The sequence below is a fragment of the Sciurus carolinensis genome, chromosome 5, assembly GCF_902686445.1.
Source record: "Sciurus carolinensis chromosome 5, mSciCar1.2, whole genome shotgun sequence".
Lineage (NCBI taxonomy): Eukaryota > Metazoa > Chordata > Mammalia > Rodentia > Sciuridae > Sciurus > Sciurus carolinensis.
Window position 1 is genome coordinate 83852487 of NC_062217.1, and position 23686 is coordinate 83876172.

At 34.2% G+C, this 23686-nt stretch overlaps 1 pseudogene; it reads left to right on the plus strand.

The window, feature by feature from the left end:
- LOC124985628 (stress-70 protein, mitochondrial-like) overlaps positions 1 to 23686 on the plus strand; it is a 126546-nt pseudogene that overhangs the window by 98243 nt on the left and 4617 nt on the right.

Consider the following 23686-nt stretch of genomic DNA (forward strand, 5'->3'; position numbering starts at 1 on the left):
TATAATTTTAGGCCATCTGTGCAGCTCTGAGGTCTAAGTTTTCTTCCATCATTCCACCAATATTAGCTTCAGAGTTTACCATTGCTTGGGTCAGTTTCAGGACATCGAGCAATGAACAAGACACACCCCTGCCTTCACAGAATGTGACATCTAGTGTAAAAGATTAGTTATATAACATGAGACATACTATGCAAGATGCACACAGCCCTCCAAAGAAACACAGTCTAACTGGGAATTTGGAAAATGATGGTAAGGAAGACTACCCAGAGAAGGTCATGTTCAGCCAGTCGCCACGCATTTCCCGCTCTTTATCCTGATCTTGAAATGCCAGAGGACGCTGGCACTCATCTTGACCCTCTTTCCTTTTCTATTTCCTAAGTCTGAACAGTCTCTATAAGAACTATCTTTTCAAATTCCTCTTATATGATAAACTCATGTCTCAACTCTGCAATCACCTTTGGTATGGAGGCTCAGATGTTTACTTGCTCATATCCTCTTTCAGGTGTCTGCAGGTAACTCAAATGAAGCATATGCCAAAATGACTCTTTGGTTTTTGTTTGTTTGCTTTTTCTCCCAAATTTGCTCCTTACCTTATCTTCCCAAGTTCACACTCTTTACACTACTGCTTAGGTCAAAAACCTAAACTCTTACTGTTTGACCTGCTAATATCTTCAATGGTAGCTTCTTACTATGTCCATCAGCATGATCATCAGACCACCCAATCTCTCAAGGTAAAACACCTAAAGAGTCTATTAAATATCTCCCTGTTTATACTCAGATCTCCTAAATTCAAATTCTGTATATGGCAACCAGAATGATATTTTAAAATACAAATCAAGTTGTAGTATCTTTCTGTGCAAAACCTCTCAAGGAATTTCCCATACATCCAGTTTAAATGTTCTGCAAAGCAGGAGAACCCATCTCATTAATCTCAAACTCAACACTTGACAATTCATAGAACTCAAAAATCTCTACGCTCTCACTTGTCCCTTCTAACAGCTCTCAACGTGGTATTGCTCTAACTTCATTTTAGAAAACCTAAAACAACAACAACAACAACAATAACAACAACAAAATCTTAGAATGGTTAAGTGATTTTCCTCAAATCCCATAGGTGGTAAAATTTGGATACAATCTTGATAATGTTGTCTGGGTATTTCAACATTCTGCCAGTTATTTTGACTACGTCTCAGTATACAATGAAAAATAAACCAAAAGCTGTACAAACTCTTGTCCTTAAAAAAAAAAAAACTATACTAATATTGATTTAAATTTTGACAAGAACATCAATTCAAAAACTTGAAAGCTCAGTGTTTATTTCATATGCATTAGAACACTGAAAATGAATCTGATTTGCTCACATTCACCTTTAATGTTATGATCTCATGGAAACATACTTTGGTTTTTCTTCATTTCCATCAAGAATCAGTTGCAACATCCACAAGGTATAGACTTGGGAAGAGATTTGGCAATCTACTGGCTGCAGAAATTTTTCTTTATTTACAAAATATCCTGCTGTATCTGTGCATGTCTGTCAGTGACTTCTCTTCCACTCTTTAGTCATCATCCATACCATAATCCTATCTACATCATTGGAGGAATTTATCCAAGCAGCTCCAAGCCTGTACCTGCAGCAAGTTTGTCCAGAGTTTCTTGTATCCATAACCTTCTACAAAACAAAAACAAAAGGAGCTCAAGAAAATGTCTTTCCTTAGTCTCATAATTGGCTTGCTTTTAGGGTCTGAAATGAATTCTCCTGCGATGGCGAGGAGAGCTCTCACAATGTGATTAGCTCTTCTCCACTGGAACTTCCAACCTTGACCATCCAAGAAACACCTGTAGAGCTGTAAAACATGAGTCTCTGGCAGGTGGCTCTCTACCTAGCTACCCCTGGATGTTGCCAGGGGTTCAAGCTTTATCCTCCAACGCTCTGTTACCTAAAATAGTAAATTCCCTCCTGTCAAGATTTTCTACCTGTGTCTTCTAAACACTGGTATGGTGGTTCCTCTATGGAATGCATCCCCTCTGAGGTTGTTGACAGCAGATCAGGTGTGCCTGGGGTATGACTTCGGCAGATAGGAGGGGCCTTCTGAGAAGTCTCACCAGCTTCCTCTATCCTGACTTCTCAGGGCATTTTCTAAATTTTTTTTTTTTTTTTTTTTTAGTGAGCTGGTAATCCTTATCCTAGATATAAACATTTAGCAACTGGATATAAACAGCAGTTTCACAGGCATCTCCCCCTTTAATTTGGGGTGTGAGGTTGTAAGCGAGGTGACAAAAGTTTGTTTTGAGTGTCCTAAGAAGCCGATCTTTTGATTTGCCCAAATTTACAGGGCTATTACATCACTTCCTCTTAAAAAATTTTTTTTAATGCTAATACAGGTGCTTGGTCCATGTCTACAAAAACACCAAACATCTGGATGAGAATAAAAATTTGGTCAAAAATAGGGGTTTTCAAATACCTCAACATTTCGTCTAAAATAAATTAAGTAGCCTTTTTTTAAGTTCTACTTTTCAGATTTAAATTGGACACTTGTACATTTTTGGTGTATCTGACTGTCAGAGCTTTAAAAAAAAAATGGAAAAACTGAAAATTAAGATGCAGCTCTCAGTAGTGTAAGAGGACTGGCTTCGGGTGACAAGTGACATGAGGAAAGCTTGCAGAGATAGATGCCTTTCCTGTTTTGAGGAGCCGCCGTCAGTCATTCTCCAGGCAGAGAAAAAGGAAGGAGCCAAGGAAGTTTGAGAGGTTTGCTCACCAATCTCCTAAGCCTCGAACAGGTGCAGGATTACCCTTCCCTGTTCATTTATTGGAGCACACAGCATCGCCTGACTTTATCTCCACTAATCAGCAAGGAAAAAGCACCTACAAAGAGAGTCTAAGTGGACACTGGGAGATTCCAGGGAACAAGAGGTTTTTGTTGTCCCTGGGATGGTGTTATCCTCTGTTACATGTATTAATTAATACAGAAGGAAAAGGCAGCACTGCATTTGTTAAAACAGTTTATTGTAAACAAGTCACTGCTGTGCCGAGTGATTTACAGTGGGTAGAAAGCCCTGTGCCTGCCCTATGACTAATATCCAGGGCATGGTGTGTGATTAGATCATAAAATTTTATTATATAGTTATTTATTTATATTTCTATAAACCAAAAGAGACATGTGACCTGACTTGTATACTTGAAAAAACTGAAAAAAAAAATTCTCTTATTCTAATAGTGTTTGAACAGAAGGGCAGATTTGATTGCCATCCCAATGAAATGTGAAAAAGTATGCATTGATCTTTTGCTCACTTGACTACATATTTTACATTCTGTTTGCTCTTAGGAATTAGATCCAAAGAGTACATAATAGTTAATTGCTATTTTTTAAATAGATATGCAAAATGCTTTCATTTGTTTAATTGGGTGGTGGAGCAACAAGAAAGTTGTGCTAAAACTTTTCCTACATTATTACTTTTCATCTTGGAATATCTTGTAAGCAATTATTAGAGTGGTAGGTTAAAAAGAAACTTTTTCTTATTGCACATAAGCATCTCTAAGAAAGGTAATTATTTGTATCTGCTTTGTATCAGAAATTAGTTGCCCAAATATTTTGCTTTTGTAATTTTATTGGCACGCTGGAAGTCCTTGCCTGGTTTCCTGTGGTCAGCCAGCTATAGGAGACCAAAGAGGCTATACCACAGGTACCCACAGTGTAAAGTGGGAAGACAGCTGTTGGAGATGCTGACAGTCACAACACCCTCCAGCACTTTGAGAATCCCACACCACTGAACCATGGTCCCAGGTCACTGTCATGCTCATGCTCATCAGTTTCTTGAGGGCAAAGAGGGAGATAACTGAGTCCCTGGTTGCCTTGACAGTTTCCTACTCCGCCTGAAAGAAAAACTTGTTCTGGTACTAACTTGGACTTGAACTAGGGCAGCCATCCTAACTTCCAAAGTGCTGCCAAATACATGGGGACACTCTGGAGAGCTTTACATTGTGCTTCTGTGCTTCTTAGTAAGCATTAGCAATTCATGTTTAGATGACACTGTTTACTGAGACAAAGGAGTCTGATGCTAATTCATCAGACCTTGCAACTCAAGTGGCTTTGAGGAAGGGTGGATTTGGACTTGTTAGAGCTGGAGCCTTCTGGGAAACTGAGGCAGTGCAAAGACCATCTCTTCAAGCCCTGATTCTTGGGATCAAGTCACAAAGATTTCAGACATGTTGCTCAGAGTAACAAGAATGAATTTATTGAAGAGATAGGAAAAGGGAAATGAGACACTCTCAAGGGAGAGAAAGTGGGTCCTCTCAGAGAGGAGACAATGTGCCTCTCCTGCACTTGGTTTCTAGAAAATCCCATCCAGGTCCATCTCTTGACTATTGACTGACAGCAAGGTGACATTAGACTTTCAAGTTCTCATTGCCATGACAACTCTGTTACCTTGGCTCATGCTAACTGGGTCTAATTGAATTCTTAATCATTTTTACAGGTTTTATGGTTAGGAGGTTTTATGGTTATCCTTATCTTCCAGAATCTGGTCTGTGAAAAGGGTCACGGATATCTCTCATTTCAAAGTAACTTGGGTTCCTCTTATCAACTTTATTTCCTGTCTGCATTTCCTTGCAGATAGCAGGTAGTTTGCTGAGGAATGTGACATATCCTGTTCACATAGGCCAGGCAGGGCTGCAAATAAATTTTTTTTTTTTTTTTTTTTGGCAAAGAAAGCATGTGGAGGTCAAGAAACATGCGGGGGTCAGCACAGTGGGCCCATTTTATAGAATTATTCTCAACTTTATTTTCCCACCATTCTCATCTGTCTGTCCCCTAACAGACTCAGTTTCCCTATACTGAAGTTTTTCTATGCAGACTGACCTGTTAGGAGTGAAGGATAAGAATCCCAATGTTGATTTTTTAGGTCTAGGCAAGAAAATGGCTGATGACAAGTTTCTAAGTGTGTAGGAAGCCTTGTTCCTCATGTGTAGGAAGAACTATGAAAGAAGAAGTTTGCATGTTCTTCTAAATAAAAAACCCCTGAGTGCAATTTATCCTTGAGAACAATTAGATTAATTGTGTTTGGGTGGAGCTGAGTATAATTTCTGTGTTTTACAGGAGCATCATTCTTTCTTGATGGACTTATTTTTCTGTCACTTACTTGTGCTTTACTAGAATCCTAGTAATGTGGGGATTGTTGTTGAATGTTACATGCTTCGGATTCTGATTTTCATCAAGTTCACTTATAATACCCACAGGAAAATTTGACAGTTAGAATCTAAAGATGAAGCAAGGCTAACAAACCTGTATATGTGAAAAATAAATGATTCAGTCAATTTTGTAAGACAAAATACATTTCAACAGGAAATTCTCAGAGGAGGTGTGGTATAGTAAACTTGATGTGTCATCTAGGTTTAGGGACCAACCAAAGCACAAATGAATTATAAAGGAGGAAAAAAACAATGTACTATAATGATAAAAAATAATAGCCAAAGGTAAATCATGGCCCTAATACACTGAAGGGTGTTTGGTTTCAAAAGATTTCGTTTGTTGCCTATCCTCCCAAAGATGTTGTTTGCTGGGAAAATAAAATTCCCACAGGGAACCAAATATACTATTAATTGAACCTCAAGGATGCAAATAACAATTTGTTAAACAAAACACTTTCCTGCTCTAAGTGAACAGTGTAGGGAGAAGCTAACCACCTTGCTTTGGAAGTCCCTGTTGGAATTGACTTTGCTTTTATTAATTTGAGCTTGGGCTTGGATTGAGGCAGCTAAAAGTAGTTGTTATTCTCAATGCTGTTTCTTGGTGGAATAAAACTATGCACGAATTAATTAAAACAACTGCAAAGGCATTTAATGCAGGTGGTTTAAAACACAGACTGAGTGGCTTTGCAACAAATTGATTTGTCCCATATGCCTGTGCAAAGCTTTTGGTTGCTGGAAGAACAACAGTGTAGATGAAAAACATCAGCATATGTGGGGAATCTGAAGACCACCTCTTTGTTGGCTGCCCCTGAAGGCAGCCATAACTATAATCACTTTTTACTGCCTAAATATTTTATATAAGCAAACTCAAGCCATAAGCCTTGAAAGTGGGATTGTTTTCTCAGTCTTTGCTCCAACCACCCTGGCCCACTTATTACTATGCTTTTTGGCCTCGTTTTCCCAGATTTTGGTAGTGTGGTCTTTGCAGTTCACCAGTTGGCATTAAGGAAATGTCCTTTGCCTTTTACTGTGGTCTCTGTTGATTACGATTCTGTAGGAAGGTAGAAAATGAACATGTATTAACAAATTGTAAAAGCACATCTCTCAAGTTCATTTGCACCCTGAAGATCAGATTATTAAAGGTTAAACTGTCAAGTGAATGGGAATGCACTGTGATGGCTGGACTTTGTCCAACAGTACCTGTAGCAGCTGTCAACCTAATTAAGCCAGATGTGCGTTCAATGTAAACGGACCTCCCAAGAGGAATAATAACAGATCTTAGGCCCTGGCAAAGGACAGAAGGTAGGTGTGGGGATGGGTATAAGAGAGGCGGGGCTAAAATCTGTAGAATGCTTCTCATGTCAATGTCACTCTTACCTGGCAGATTCTCAGCTCATTAGTGTCACCTTGATAGAACTCAGTGGAAACAGTCTTCTAGGTGGGTGAGAAAAGTGGTTGGTGTTAAGTGGTCTGAGTTAATTTTCATATCCAATAACACTGAGTAGTTGCTAAACTCTTTCATCTTCAACACATACTCAAATGCGTGCGCTCACACATGCATGCAAGCACACACATACACAAAACCTCAGCTTGACTCTGAGTCTTCAGTTATTTAAAAAATGACATTTAAGTCATGCCAACTTTGACAGCCCTTCAAGTGAATGTGCGAACTATGAGCCAAGAAAAGGGCACCAACAGGCCTTTGGATGTTCGCAGATTATATGTAATTCACAAGTCAGGATGCACATTGGCCATACTGTTTGCAACCTTTTTGACTGTTCAAAACAAATATTCTGTAAACCATAAGACATAAGGTACAATAGTGAGCGTTAGGTTAAAAAAAAAAATCACTGCAACTTCCAGGCAAATTTTTCCATTCATGCTATAAAATGTCGTATCTCCAAAACAGAAGTGTTTGAGAGGCAGACCTTTAAGCGTAGCCAGGAAAATGCTTCTCAGAAAATTTTCCTTCATGTTGCTGAATTTAGTAACTACCTTGATGAAACCAGTTCTAAGTTGCTATGTCTCTAAGAAAATTTTAAGAAACCTTTTGGGTACTTTGGGTACTTGCCTAATAATGCATTTACAGGGAAACTTCATCAATTTTCATCATTATTCATTTAACAAATATGCTTACAGTGTTGATTCTGCCCCAGAAACAGTTTTGTGTATCTTATTAGTAATATATTATTTAATGCTTAAGGCAACACTATGATGTAGGTAACACTGTTAGTCTCATTTTAAAAATAAGAAATAGAAGCACAGAAAGTTAAGAGGATTACTATGGACACACAGTTACATTCCTAATATACAGAATTGTTCACGGTGTTGGAGTATCCTTTCTTGTAAGACATTAAAGGATAGGGCCAGGAATCCTGCTGAGACCGTACATATTCAACCAGAAATGTCAAATCTCTGTCGCAGTGGGTGGAGTGGAAGGAATGCTCAAGCAAACTTATTTGGGGACATTCAAAGAAATGAGATTTAACAAAGGATCCCAGAGCGATAACCACGAGTTATGTGGCAAAGAGGAGGTTTGAAAATCCAGGATGAATCTTAACTTTGGTTCAAATAAGGTGGGTATTATTTAATGTATTTATTTATATTTTGATACTGATATCAGTCCCATTTGATAGAGTTAGTGATTAAGGACATTGGCTTATTCATTTGTTCCTTCTAAGTACCAGATATATTATCTTCAAGAACTGCAAAGAGGAATCATCTATGTGCAGACCAAAAAACACAGAACCTGTAGTGAGCTGAATAGCATTCCCCTAAAATTCATATCTACTAGAACCTCAAAATGTGACTTTATAATGAAAATAGAATCTTTGTCGATATAATTAAAATGAAGCCATACTTGATTAGGTGGGTGCTAAGCAGTGACAGATGTCTTTATAAGAAAAGGCATACCCAAAGACAAAGACACACAGAAAAAAAGACCACAGAGGCAGAGATAGGAGTGATGCTTTCATAGAGCAAATAACCCCTTGGGAAGGACACAATCATAACTCATGTGGTATAGAACAAATTGACCCTGAGAGCCTCCAGATGGAAAATGACCCTGCCAACACCCTCCCTCATTTCAGACTTTTTACCTTCAGACTGTGAAAGAATATGTTTCTGTTATTTTAAGCCACTCAGTTTATGGTACTTAGCAATGGAAGACACAAGAAACCAATATAGGTCTTCGTATTAAGAAGTAGGGTGATGCTATAACAAAAAAATGAAGTGATGTTGAGGTTGGATAAAGAGTTTTAAGGTTCAGGAAAGAGAAAACCTACATTACCTTAAGATATGGTTGGTATCAATGTAGACTTTAATGGCAGTTCTGGTGAGACCTCAGATGAATGTGAGGGGCATGTTATAAGCAGTTTCTAACGTCTTAGATAATACAAAGATCATCATAAATAACTTCTGGTATAAATACAAATGTTAAACATCAGTACTTCTCTTTCTATGATACTTTACTTCCATTAATTCACATTAAAACCATATTTTACAAACCTGTCTCACTGTACAATTAAGTCACATTAGAATTTAAAGCAACTGAAGTCATTCAATGATACTTACATGCATTTTCAAAATGATAAAAACTATACCAACAAAATATGTGTCACATAAAACACTTGTTAGGTAAAATATAATACTGAAAAAATTTTCCTATTATACATTGTATGTGTTATTTACTGATGGAATAGAAGAACTGTTTTTATACCTAAAATGCTTTGGTACATGATAAGAAGTTTTTTCCATCTCTGTGAAAAATTATTAAATATAGATAAATTAAATTGAAAAGTATGACATTATCATTTTAAATGAACATTACACATTTTATATGGATAAACATAGCATAAATGTTTTTGGAGTATGGAAGGATTGTACATCTGACTTTTACAGATGTTTAATATTTATCACATAAAAACATACAGAGAGACTGAGGTGTTTTAGATTTTATAACAGTTTAGTGATTGGTAATAAGACAATGAGCACATTTGAGATATGTCACAAGTCCTTCTAAAAGTTAAGTGCTTAGCCTTATTAGTGCATCTGTAAAAGAGGGAGCTTTTCTGCTTTGGGCAGTTAATTGTCATTTATTCCTGCAAAATGAAAACAGTGTAGACACTTTGATTCTCTGGAATTAAAAATAGCAATGACCTATTAATAAAAGTCATAGAAACAGGAACTATGCAACATTTGTATTCATCAATATTCCTGATGCTTCTGCTTCCATTTATTATGAAGAAGATTGAAGCAGACCAATAAATTAACATTAAAGCAAATAGAAAAAAATGGGTTAAACCATTTGCTGACTACATTGAAAAGTTACTAAGGAAACCCGGGAATTGAGAGGTCAAGGTCCTTGGGAGAAGGAAAACTGAGGGATATATGAAATCATTCCTATAGCCACTCTTCTCTGGGTAGTTTTCAGGTTGTCCACAAGATGAGAAACCAAAGTTTTAGGCTGAAGAACTTTAGAAGGAGGCAGAGTAAACAGTCGGCTATTTGACAGTTTCATAGGATTGGGGAGAAATAAAATGAAATTTGTGACTTCAGTATACGTGAGATGTGGGAAGCCAAGTTCCTAGTGAAGAAAGAGACATAGATAATGGTGGTATCTAATGTTTTTATTTTTTCCCAGAAGGATTTGAAAAATTCTTAAGAGGATGAGATGATCAGAAAGTCACTGAAAAGCATGATGAAGTTTTCTGAAATATTTTAAAACACCATGAAGGTAGAAAAGTTTTGTTAAATACCTTAAGTTTTCAAGTGGGCACTCTGCAGTACGGTGTTTTAGGATGATTATGAAGGACAGAGAAATGGAGTTTTAAATACATTCCAACCCTGCTTAGTTCTGAATTGGATTAAGATAATACACCTGATAGAATCTCACCATCAGGGGTATTGAATAACCTTTCCTTATACTTTTAAATTTGTTTAATATTTCATATGTAACTTAATAAAAACTTTTAGTTATTACCCAAGAGATTCATGAAAAGTCTTAAAAATATAAATAACAATAAATACTGGTGAGCAAAAATATGAGTGGGACAACAAAGTAGTGCAATCACTCAGGCAATCAGTATGGAGATTCCTCAAAAGACTAGGAATGGAAACATGATACATCCCAGCTCTTTCACTCCTTGGTATTTATCCAAAAGAACTACATCAGGAATTATCCTGATACATGCTACATGGAATCCAACATTTATAACCATGTAGTTCACATTGCCAGATTGAGGAAACAGCCTAGGTGTCCATCAACAGAAGAATGAATAAAGAAAATGCAATAGTAATACACAATGGAGTTTAACTCAGCCATAAAGAAAAATTTAATTAAGTCATTTACTGGTTAATGAATGGAACTGGAGAACATCATACTAAGTGAAATAAGTCAGACTCAGAAATTCAAGTGTCGAATGTTTTCTCTCATATGCAGAAACTGGGTAGGAAAAAAAAAAGGAATAAAAAATGATTCTCAGGAAATTAGGAGGGAGAATAATAGAGTTGAAAAAGAGATTCAAGAAGAGGGAGGAGGGAGAAAGGGAAATACTGAGAAATGAAATTGATAAAATTATGATATATGTACTTGCAAATATAGCACAATAAATCCTTCTTTTATGTATAATTATAATGAACCCATTAAAAAAATAAAAAGAAGGAAGATCAGTAGGGTAGAGGTAACAGTATTTGGGGAGGGACAAAAGAAGAAAAGAGGACGTACTAGGGAATGAAATGGAGCAAATTATATACATGTATGAATATATCACAATCCCAATATTATGTATAATTGCAATGCACTAATAAAGATATTTAAAATGATGTTTTAATCTCTGTAGTAATCACCAAAAAGTAGCAGAAACAATGCAAATGAATGTTGGAAACAAAACATTCAATATCAATATCAATACTGAACAATTAAATAATTTAAAATAATTAATTACAGATATACACAATGGAATACCTTTCAATCTTAAAAAAAAAGGGAAAGCTTGTCAATTGTAAGCACATGAATGAACCTGGAAAACATTATGTTAAGTGAGATAAACTAGGAACATAAACTAAAGACGAGTATTGCATAATCTCACACCTGGAAACTAAAAAGTTTGAATTTATGCAATCTGAGAGTAGAATGGTGGTTTCCAGGGGCTATGCACAGGAGTAAATAGGGAAATATTAAAAAATATATATATAAAATTCCACTTCTATAGGAGGAATAAGTTCAGGAATCTATTGGCTATAGTTAATGAGAATGTATTATATTCCTTGAAATCATTAAGAGTAGATAGCAAAGAAGTATGTGAGGCAATGAATATATTAGTTAGCTCAAGTTAGCTGTTATACAACACACACATATTTGAAAACATCATGTTATACTTGATAAATGTAAACTGTATTTGTCAATTTTAGAAATTAATTAATAGACATTAATCAAACTAAAAGTAGATGAGAAAAAAGACTAAAACAGAAAACATATTGGAAAACATTAATCAAAAAATAAAATTTGATATATAAGCCTAAATGTATCAATATCAGGTTAAATGTGAATGGTTTAAATTTTCCAATTAAAAAATAAAGATTGCCAGTCTGGACAAAATCAACAATAAAATTTATATGCTGTTTACATAGCCTTTAATTCTCAAGTTTAAGGACTGATACCCTATATAATAATTAAGAAAGGAAAATAGGAAAATGGATGAAAACATAACAGATAACCATTCTTTAAAAAGAAAACTGGTATAGTTGAATAATATCAGGGTATAGGTAAAAAAAAGCAAGAAGAATTGTTATTTTTGTAATGCAGAATGAATACAGAATAAATATAACTTCTGAATAACCTATTTTGTCAAGTAAGTCTAATCCTTTATTAAAATTATAATCATAGGAAATTAAAAAATCTACCAATTGTTAGAAATAATAGTTAAATTTAGTAAGGTCTCTATGTAGAGTACCATAAAGGTGAATTTTATTTTTATATACCCATAGATGACAAGTAGAAAAGAATTTTTTAAAGAATAATTTATAGTAACAAAATCAGATATTTAGAAATAAATTCAATAAAGAATAAATAGAATGTTATGTTTGTGAATTAAAAGTTTCAATATTATAAGTCTATCAATTCTCTTTGAATTTACATGGAGAACTAGTAGAATCCCAATATAAATTCCAGTAGCGTTTTCTTCTATTTTTTGTGGAAAATAAGCACTTTCAAAAGTTTATAGAGTACTATGGAAAGACTCCGAGTAGCCAAGTCTAATCTTGAAGAAGAAAAACAAAATTTGAAGACTTACATCACCAGATATAAAGACAATATAAATTCACTTAAGAAAATGTGATGCTGATAAAAGAACATAAAACAGACTAATAGTTCATATATATATGTATAAATATTCAATTGATTTATGCTATGTTGTACAACAGGAAAGAAAGGTAGTTTTGATAAATTTAATTTGGTAGATGGACTGTCTCTAGAGAACAGAATGATCTTGACTCTTACCATAAGGTATACAAAAGTAGTGCGTATTATGCGTATCACGTAATATGCATATAGCAAGATATATAATGGAATAAAGGCTTATACAGAACATATAGGTAATTATTAAAGGTCGGTAGGAAATTCTGTCAGTCAATAAACACACAAAAAGATGATCTCATTAATCATTAGGGAAAAATAAACCATGATGCAGCATGCATACCAGAATTAAAAAATAAACAAATAGAGTAAAACCAATCCTGAAAATACCAAAAGTAAGCAAGGAATAGGAATACTACTGCTTTTTGTTATAGCATATTTATTATCATTGCCATATTCTATTGTATGACTATATCAACATTAATTCAAAATGTTTGCTATTAATAGCATAAACTGGTATAAATAAATCTAGAGGTGATTGGCAATATCCATTAAATATTCACATACTCCATGAAATAGTATTACACTACTCCATCTACTTCATGTGTATCCAATGAACAGTTTACCTATGTACAAAAAGTAAAATGACAATAAATAGAGGAAAGTTCATTTAAAAAAAAACACTACTTTACATGGACCCGAATGAGAAATAATCCCAAATTTTCATCAAAAATAGAATAGAGAAATGAATATTTGTTATTCATATAAATGGAATAGTATTTGGCAGTGATGATAAAGCTACAACTAAAAGCAATGGCAGATATGATATCTAAAAGCACATTTTCTGAAGGAAACCAGGCACAAAAAATATATATGTTATACACTTTTCATCCAAAGTTTAGAAATATACAAAAATTAATTTATGGTATTTATTAGAAGTCACAATAGTGATTACTGCTGTGAAAAGCATAATCCCGTTAGGGAGGGTATAGTAACAGAGTGTCTCCCTACATTTCCATGATTCCCATTGCAAGGGGAAGAACAGTTTGTCTAAGGAAAGAATTAAAACAGAAATGTAGCAAAAGATGGAATGTCTTTTTGCAGCATGTAAGCATTGGTTCTAGAGTTCGTGCAACCAGGATGCACCCCTGCTTTCTTGAATCTTATTTGTTCAATTTTTCCTTAGCTATCCTGTCCAACCAGTTTTCTTTTTTGCCTAAATGAGTTTAAGATAGTTTTCTGTCACTTTCAGTAAAGAGAATATTTGACAATACAAAGATTGTCAAAGCAGCATTATTGGAAACTTCCCCGCCTGCCCATTCCATACCAATTTTGCTTAGTCCAAGGCGATAGTATGCTACACAGAATCCTCACTGAAAATTTCATTCAAGTCATCGTGATAGGTGCTGTGATTTTTTTTATCCCTAAGAGATCATCGAAAGTGTTTTAAAATACAGAGAACAAAAACTGAGGCAAGAGAAGAGGTGGACATAACCCTGAATCCATCGTTGAACTCTCAACCAATTTCTAGAACATAAATACATTTTTAAAAAATGTAAACTTGTGTTGTTCTACTAGTGATAGTTTTTCTCATGGCTGCCTTGGTTTAGCCTGAATCATCATTTCTTGAAGATCATGAGTATTTCAAAGATCACTTATTTGTTTTCTTAAGTATGAATGTGAATGATGTGATATGCAACCAGCTTGATTCAGATAGTCAATATTTGCCTTGAGAAAATGCTATGTATGGCATACATGGGCAGAGGGAGGAGTTAATAAGCATTTTTTAATATTACTGCTTCATAGGTTTACTAATTATGGTGCTGGTCATATTTTTATCATATGTAGAGGAAGTCTTTTCCTCTAAGTATCAAGTGAAAAGCTAAGATTACAATGGTAGTCCAGTTGTTACTTTACCAAATGCAGCTGTTTTCTGTCATTTGATAGCAATGACCAATCATTGAAATATTTTCAAACGTTTGTGTGCGTGTGTGTGTGTGTGTGTATGTGTGTGTATGTGTATGTGTGGGAACTTTCCTCCCACCCCAGGGTACAAGGATCTGAGCTTTTAACTCTGGCAATTATTTCTTTGCTGAATAACTTGATGATTTTACCTAATGGTCTCAAAATTTATTTTTGGAAACAATTTAAGAAAACAAAATAAAAACTTCAATGAATCCTGAATGATGGTGCCAGATAATGTGTTAAGCTTCCCCAGTTCAGTTCCACTAAGGCAAAAATAATTTTAGTTAAAATAAGAAAGGCAGATTTAGAAAGAATCATGACAAAACTTAATCCTTGAGTCTCATGGAAAGATTGATTCAGCAATTCCCTATTCCCCACATAGAACTTCTACTTCACATATTGAAATGAATATTCATGGTTAAAGTTATTATGTGTTTCTACAATAAAAATTATTTCCTGATTCCATGGACTGATGAGACCCCACTAATCTTTCTCAATAGGAGATATCTATCTTCGTTTTTATCTCTAGATATAGAGCTAAAGTAAAAGAGAACTAATCCTCATTTGTCTGGGTAGCTGTGCAGTTAAATAAATATAGCAGGTTTATCTTGAAATAAATTGAGATCCTTATGCATTAAATAGTAAAAGAAAATAGATACAAAAGAGATACAAAAGAGATATAAAATGCAATAACAAATTGATGTTGCCATATTGGAGAAAAGTTTAAATAAATAACTTAAACTCAGGAGCCTTTGGAATCAAAGCCCCATGCCATGGGAAAACAGAGACATAAATGTTCCTTTATGTTGGCTTTAGCTCTGTCGGTATGTAATCTAATATCCTTTGTCAAAGCCCAACAATAACTATATATTTATTTAAGCTCTAACCAATGTGTATGAGTTATGATGCTGATCTCTTGAATTGGCAACAAGATGTTTAATAAAATTATGAGATTAGGAGGAATTCTAAGAAGAGATCTTATCCATCTCCCAGTCTTAAAATAATACTTTTCCAAAAACAAGACAAAAAAATCCAAAAAAATGCAAACAATGAATTATTTGACAGCTGGAATTTTGTTTGTTCATCTCTGAAAACCAAGTGCCGAAAATAATATTTGTCCTCAATAAATGCTTGTAGAATGAGTGAGTGCCTAAAAAGTAGATGTTCTAGAAGGGGGACTTAATTAAAATCAATGCAATTAAAATCCATGTTCTTGTTGTTTTCCACGTGAATATGTGATTTTCTGAATTTACAATTAGAGGGTATCAATTCCTAAAATTTCTCTTAACCTTGTTCTTTAGAGGTTGGCTCTTGCAATAATAATGAAATACTTAGGCTTACCACTTTTTTAATTGATGGATCTGTGAGATTCAAACTCCCAGTTCTGATCTATTTTTTTTTAGTTCTAGACAATACAATTATCTGGGAAAACATTTGTGTAAGAATCTTGATCCTCTCTCCCACCCAAGGACACTACACAAAGTAAAGGCTCTGTTTCTTTTTCATTTTGGCTTTAAGGTCACTGCTTTTTGTGACTTCTCTGAGATATATTCCTACCCAGAGCTTCATAAGAAAATGAATCCCAGAGAGATTAAATAGTTTTTCTGAGAACTCCAACTTCTTATGCAGAATAGATTTTCATTTTTGTATTCAACAGAAAGCAGCTTCTATGATTTCTCTGCCTCAGCATGCTGAGTAATTTTCCTAACTTATTCTTTGAGAAGTTTATATTCTACTCTTTTAACTATCTTCTTTGTTCTCTTATTAATTTTCTCAAGATTTTCTCTAGCTGTAGATGACAAGTAAGACACAGCCACCAGCTCACTAGACAGAATCCCATGAGACTTGAGGCCTGAGTACATTGCTTTATAGGTCTTTTTATATATGCTTTAAAAATTATAGTTCCATATTACTTGTGAGTGTCCTTGAAAAGTCATATAATTTAAGGGATCATTTCTTATTAGAATATTTCAAGGACTTAGTAAACTCCAAAGGTCAAATAAAAGATGTAAGGTAGACTAAAATTGCCAGGTTTCAGTTCATAGGTAAGTGTGTTGCAAGACATTTCTCACTTTCTTGCGTTTTCTTTTTCCTGGTTGTATTGCTACAGCAGTTGGGTGCTCATTAAACTCCATTTTTGAGTTCCCTTTTGAGGTCAGACTGTTACCATATATTTTATTCAGTTTAATTTTTGATCTTTGTAGATAGATATTTAGACCCTTGTTTTCAAGTGTAATTAGCAGTCTTCATTAATAAGAGCTGCTCTTTCACCCATTCCAATATGCAGGTGTTTAAGGAAATTTAACCAAGACCCAAGAAACCATCTGCATTCACGGTTGTACAGAAACTGCTTTTTAAAATATCATTAATGACTTTTTTGCCTTTAAATGCAAATGATCTTTTCTGAAAATAATATTATTTAAATTAAGAAATAATTTACATAAGTGAAATCAAGACCTTAAGTTTACAGTTCACTGAATTTTCACAAGCAAGTAGGTTCAAATTAAGACAGAATATTTCATCATTCAGAAAATATTCTAGCATTTCCCACATTTAAGTCAATCGCTCTCCCGCGGAGACCACTGTAGTATTGATTTAAATTGTTAAAGATTATTTATGTCTACTCTTGATACAAAGGAATTCAACATTATGTACACATTTGTGCCTGACTTTTTACAAGCATCATGACTTTTTAGAATTCCACCATGTTGTTCCTTATATCAGAGGTGCTTTTTTTCCTCTTTACCTTTTTATTGCAGAATATTCCATTATATAAAAATCTGGGAAATTATGTCCTTCCTCACCCTGAGTGTAGACTTGTACAGAGTAACTTCCTTGGGAAGAATAAAGTAATAAAAGAGAAACGATGAGTGATTTTCCAGTAGAAAAACCTGGGAAATACTAATTCATCCAGGTGACCAAGGTCATTATCAATAGTGATAAATCATGACTGTATGTAACATTGATATGATGCAATCAATGAAGACTATAACCCAGCCTATTTGTAAAGAGACATCAGAAGCCCCCAATTGAGGGACATTCTATGTGAATACAGCACAGTACTCCTTAAAACTGTCAGGGTCACCAAAAGCAAGGAAAAGATGGAGAATGTTCACAGTCAAGAGAACCCAGTGAGACATTGTGAAATGTAAGTGGTGTCCTGGAGGGGAAGTAGGATCAGAGAAAGGAAGTTTGGTAAAACATAAGATTTGAATGAACTATGAACTTGGGTTAATAACAATGCCATCAATTTGGTTCCTTAATTGTAACAAATGTACCATCACCAATGTAAGATGTTAATGGGTAAAACTGGATATTGGATATGTGGAAATTCTCTTCACTGTCTTATTTTTAAACTTTTCATTGGTGCATTATATATACGTAATAGTGGGATTCATTGCTACATTACCGTATGTACATACATCTTCTCAGTGTTCTATAAATCTAAAATTGTTCTACAAATAAAATCAGTTTAAAAATAGTCCAAAAAAATATAAAAAATAATAGTCAGGTAATCCATTCTGCTTCTGAAATTTGAAATTATTTCCAGATTTTAGCTGTTATGAATAAAGCTCTTAAAAACATTATTATACATGTCTTTTTATTGGTGAAGATTCACATTTATTTCTCTTGGGGGAATAACTAGAACAGGAATTATTAGGCCATAGGGTAGGTGTATATTTGACTTTCAAGAGACTATCATGGAGTTTTCTAAAAAGGTTTTACTATTTTGCATAATTATCAACCACATATCAGAATTTTAGTTTTTCCACATCAAGCTAAACATTCATCATTGTAAGTCTTTCTCTAACCATGCTTGTGTTTGTGAAAAAGAAATAATTGTGGCTTTAATTTGTATTTTAAATGACTAATATCAATTACCTTTCCCTTGTTTACTGTGCATTATTTTATTCTTTTTTAAAAAATTCACATTATATTTCATTCTGCTTTTTATTTCCTTCTCTCTCTAATTCCTTTGGACTTTCTATCTACTCAGATTATCCTAGAATGAAGAAGATTTTACTTCCTTCTTTTCTGATATTTATGATTTTCCCCTCTTGTCTTATGAACATAACTTTCAGCATAATGTTGAAATGCTATGTCAAGAGAAGACACCCTCACTTTCTTCCCAATCATGGGTCAAACTATTGACTTTCATTTTAAATATAAAGTTAGTTATAGGACTGCCAGCAGTCCTTTATTGACTTAATGCTAAATAAATCTTGTATCCCTGGGACACAATGTATTATTATTTTTTCATGTGTGTATGGATATTACTGGATATGATTTTATTAGTGTTTTAACAGAACATTCTAAGATTTTTTTTTCCAGGATATTTGTAATTTTGTTAATGAAAACTTTTAGCTCATAGCTTTCTTTCCTTATTCTGTGTGAATTTGATATCAGGTTAATGGTAACCATCTAAAACATGTTATTTATATTTAATTGGTTTTTTTTTTTCCATACATGTTTGGCAGCATTTGCTAGTGAAACTATCTTAATTTGTTTTGTTTATTTAAATTACAGATTCTGTCTCTTTAATGTTTATAGGGATAATTGGATTTTCCATTTCTCTACCAGTTTTGGTATTTTGTGTCTTTCAAGAATTTTGTCCATTCCATCTAAGCAGAATTTATTTTACTTTGAGAAAGACCTCAAGTTTAAAAGTAAGTTCTTCAGGTTTCAGGAGAAATTATTAATGGTGTTGATGCATTGGTTTGGTGAAACATATGTATTTTTCAACAAGATAAGTTTGGGATGAGTTACTGGGGAGGTTAGAAAACCATAAGATGATGAGAACTGGTAGACTTTTTCTGTCTCAGAAACCTCTTCTGTGTGTGTATTCCAAGTGACTGACTTGATGGTTTTCATATAGGAAGTATTTAACAAGTGTTCGCTAATAGTTCTAAGTACTCCTTTGACATACCATTTCAAATTTCTTACACAAAGAAACATAACAGCATGAGTTCTCCTAATATATTAAGGTTACTTTCTAATAAAAGGGGTTACTTGGATTTTAAATTAATTATAAACATCTTAAATTCATTTTATATAGAGACCCTGTAATCATTCATGTGTAATTCTTTCTACATTTATAAAATCTACAAAGTATAAAGTGTTAGCAAAATCTTATCGAGTCATCAATCTCCTTTTACACAGTTTAATTAATTAGAACCTCATGCTTCTTTTTTAGTAACAGTTTAGCAAATTTTAGCACCTGAAATAAGGATTTTAGTAAATTTATCTTCCTATCATTTTTATTGCCATAATTCATGAATTTGTATCCCACTGTCACTTACTTAGGGATTAGTCTGCTTTCTTTTTTATTCAGATTTCTTCTTGTCATCATCACAATGATTTCCTAAATCCTCAAAAAAAAAAAAACCAATAGATCCAAGTTTATTATATTTTACTGATTTCTTTTTAAAATTAAATTGGGTTTGTGGTAGCAAGAAGAAAAAATTCCCTATTTACCCAAGCTTCTTATTGGAGCAAAGTAAACAGGTCACCATATCTGCAGTTATTAAAATGAAAAGGAGAGGACTAGTCTGGTGTTTGTAACAGTGGAGACAATATTTTTGTTGGGATAAAGTTGACCTATGCTAAAATCTATCTGCAGTTTTGAATTCCGGTGGGAGAAAAATGACAAAGTACGTAATGGACTAATAAGAGAACAGAAGTAGAATGAAGAACTCAATAAAGCAAAGTCAATGCCAATGTCAATGAATCATCAGAGAGGGACTATGTCTACAAACACTTGAACTGATTTATTAACTCTAATCAGCTGAGCTATGGGAAACACTACCTAGTCATTGTACACGGAGATTCAATCTGAAAGGCCTGCCCTTGAGAAGAAAATGCAGCCCAAAGCTCACATTATCTAAAGAACAAATCCTTTAGAATAGCCCACTTGTATTTTCCTTTATGATCAAATGAAAGGGGACATAATGACAGTCATTTTCCAAATAGGTTAAACTGTACTTCACAAATCTTCAAGAAAACACGTGGATGTGTTTGAAGAGGAATCCTGCATCTAACCATCTGTCAGCATGTAATGACAAGCCAGCATTCTATGTGCAAATTAATAGGAAATGCACACCAAGCCTGTGAGTAGTTATTTTCCTTTCTTAAAGGAAATACTGTTCATCTGTACTTCACATCTGAAGACGAGGTCAAGCAATGCCTCCAAACACTGAAATATCAAAAGCAAAATGTGAGGAAAATAGATAAAACATGCTCATTTATCCAAACAAATTTATACTACTTGGTGCATGATATTAAAAATAATCTTCCAACCCATTATTTATCCACCAGAGCATACCTTCATGGAAAACAAACTTTCAAAGGTTCTTCTTCATGAATCTTCATTCATTTCTCTTCTTTCAGTAATATCATTTTTACCAAACAATTCAGAGCCCAGAGGTCTACACACTATCCTCTCCAAAACTAAACATAAGTATAAATATATGATGAAGGTCTTTAAGTGATACTGATATTTTATTTTTCACATCATGTAGTTTACAAGCCATAGCTATCAAGTGAGAATGGTAAGAATTGCTTGTTCTGGAGATTCCTCAGAAAGCTTGGAATGGAACCACCATTTGACCCAGCTATCTCACTCCTTGGCCTATACCCAAAGGACTTAAAATCAGCATACTACAGAGATACAGCCACATCAATGTTCATAGCTGCTCAATTCACAATAGCCAGATTGTGGAACCAACCTAAATGTCCTTCAATTGATGAATGGATAAAGAAACTGTGGTATATATATATATATATATATATATATATATATATATATATATATATATACACAATAGAATATTACTCCGCCATAAAGAATGATAAAATTATGACATTTGCAGGCAAATGGATGAAATTGGAGAATATCATTCTAAGTGAGATAAGCCAATCTCAAAAAACCAAAGGATGAATGATCTCGCTGATAAGCGGATGATGACACATAATGGGGGGGTGGGAGGGGTTAATGTTAAGGTTAGGGTTAGGTTTAGGGTTAGGGTTAGGGAGGGTGGCAAGAATGGAGGAAGAAAGGACTGCATAGAGGGAAAAGAGGGGTGGGAGGGGTGGGGGGGAAGGGAAAAAATAACAGAATGAATCAAACAACATTACCCTATGTAAATTTATGATTACAAAGATGGTATGCCTTTACTCCATGTACAGAGAAACAACATGTATCCCATTTGTTTATAATAAAAAAGAATTGCTTCTTCTTTATTGCATTGTTTTTATGTAAGTATAATCATAAGAAAGTGGCATTTGCTTACTTTATTCCTCGTCTTTCAAGGAAAGATAATACAAGCATCCACATATGGCCTAAAATATTTAACTTTAGATTTTCTTCTAAGTAATAAGTTTTAATTAATGTCTTTAGCAGATTCTAGTCAAAGTTTAAATAAAATTGATGCTTATTTTATCACCTGTGAGAATCTCCACATCTTTAATATTTATTTACAATATTACTTTAAAAAAAATTTTTAAGATTTTAAAATTCTTAAGATAAAAAGCTAGAAAAATTACCCCATATACAATATCAAAAATAGATCAAAAGAGCTTTTACAGGACAGACCATCAGTTCTTATTCTGAACTTGAGGTGATATGGAAAGTGACATGTTCAATGAATGATGTGTTATCATATCTTTTATTCTGAGATTGGTCTGACCAATATTGAACTTGGACTAGTATCACCTTTAGACCTGTACAAGAAGGACCTTCCTTGGGACCTGGATTTTATAGAGCTTCCTGTTCTGTACCTCCTCCAACCAAGCACCTCTCCAACAGGTCAAGGTGGCCATGGGGCCAATATATATGCTCTCTATAGTTTGTACTCTCCTGTTACCCCTAGTAATCTGGAATCTTGGTACACTCAGTATCAATTTGGCCTCTAATTCTTCCTCATCGTGGGAAAACTGTGCAGCTGGCAAGTATACCCTTCAAGTCCAAGCATAGCAAAAAGATAGACTTTGTTGAAACAAGTATGGATTAAACTTAGTTGTTTAGTTCATGGAAGAGTTCCTTTGCAGGAAGGTGGGGGTGGTATAGAAAGAGGTTAGAAAGAAGCAATAGCTATTCCCACATTGCATTTTGAAGGGGCAGATGATCATGAATTTAAACCCAGACTCCAGGTTGCTATTAGGAAGCTATTTATCAGGATAGAAGTGTAGATCATATATTCCTAATGAGTTTATTAGCTTGCTTTATAATTTTCATATATTTAGGCACCCAGGATATGGGTCTCCCTCTGAACGCTTACTTTGGGCTCCATAACTGTTAGAACCCAACTGGTTTTGAAGTATGTATTTCCTATGCAGTAATTTTCCCTCTTAGCTCATCTAAATTCTATTTTTTCTTCAAAGTATGGTTAATATTTTTATGAGACTTTTATGACTTAAATTTTAGAATTTAAATTTAAATTTTAGAATCATAGTATTTCCTGTCTAAACACCATAGTATACACCCAATATCATCTAGTAGTTGTAAAATTTTATCTGATGGTTCCTATGGTAGTTCATTGTCACATGCCATCTTGTAATATCTTGTCTCCATGCTCTTCAGCAACATCACAAGCTAAGGCCTTCAGAGTGAACAATCTGACTCTCAATACAAGCTATTGCTTAATCTTTTAAATTACCGTCTTAATGAAATATATAATGTCTACAGTGACCCAGGGCAAACATAACTGAATTACATTATGTAAGTTAATTAGTTTATGGATTAATATTTATTATTTTGTCATATTATGTTGGTAGTTTCAATTATTTTCCTTCAGGAAATTGAGTTGGAAAGAGTGCATATGTTACATTTGTTGGTGATGGTAATGATGGTGGTGATCGAGGTGAAGGTGACAGTGATAAGGGTGGTGGTGATGATGGTAGTGGCAATGGTTGTAGTGGTAATAGTGGTTGTGATGTCAGTGATAATGGTGGTGACGATTTAATTGTATGGTGGCAGTGTTGGTAATGGTGGTGGTAGTAGTGGTAGCAATGGTGATACTACTTGTAATCACAATGCTGCTGGTGGCTATGGTATACCGGTGGTGGTGGTGAAGCATGAGCTTTATTTCAGGTAGGGTATTTTGTCTTTTTCCTTCCCAACTGTTCCTACTCCTTCTTCCCTGGACACAAACCTTTTGCTGCCATGCCTGGTCTTCTCACTT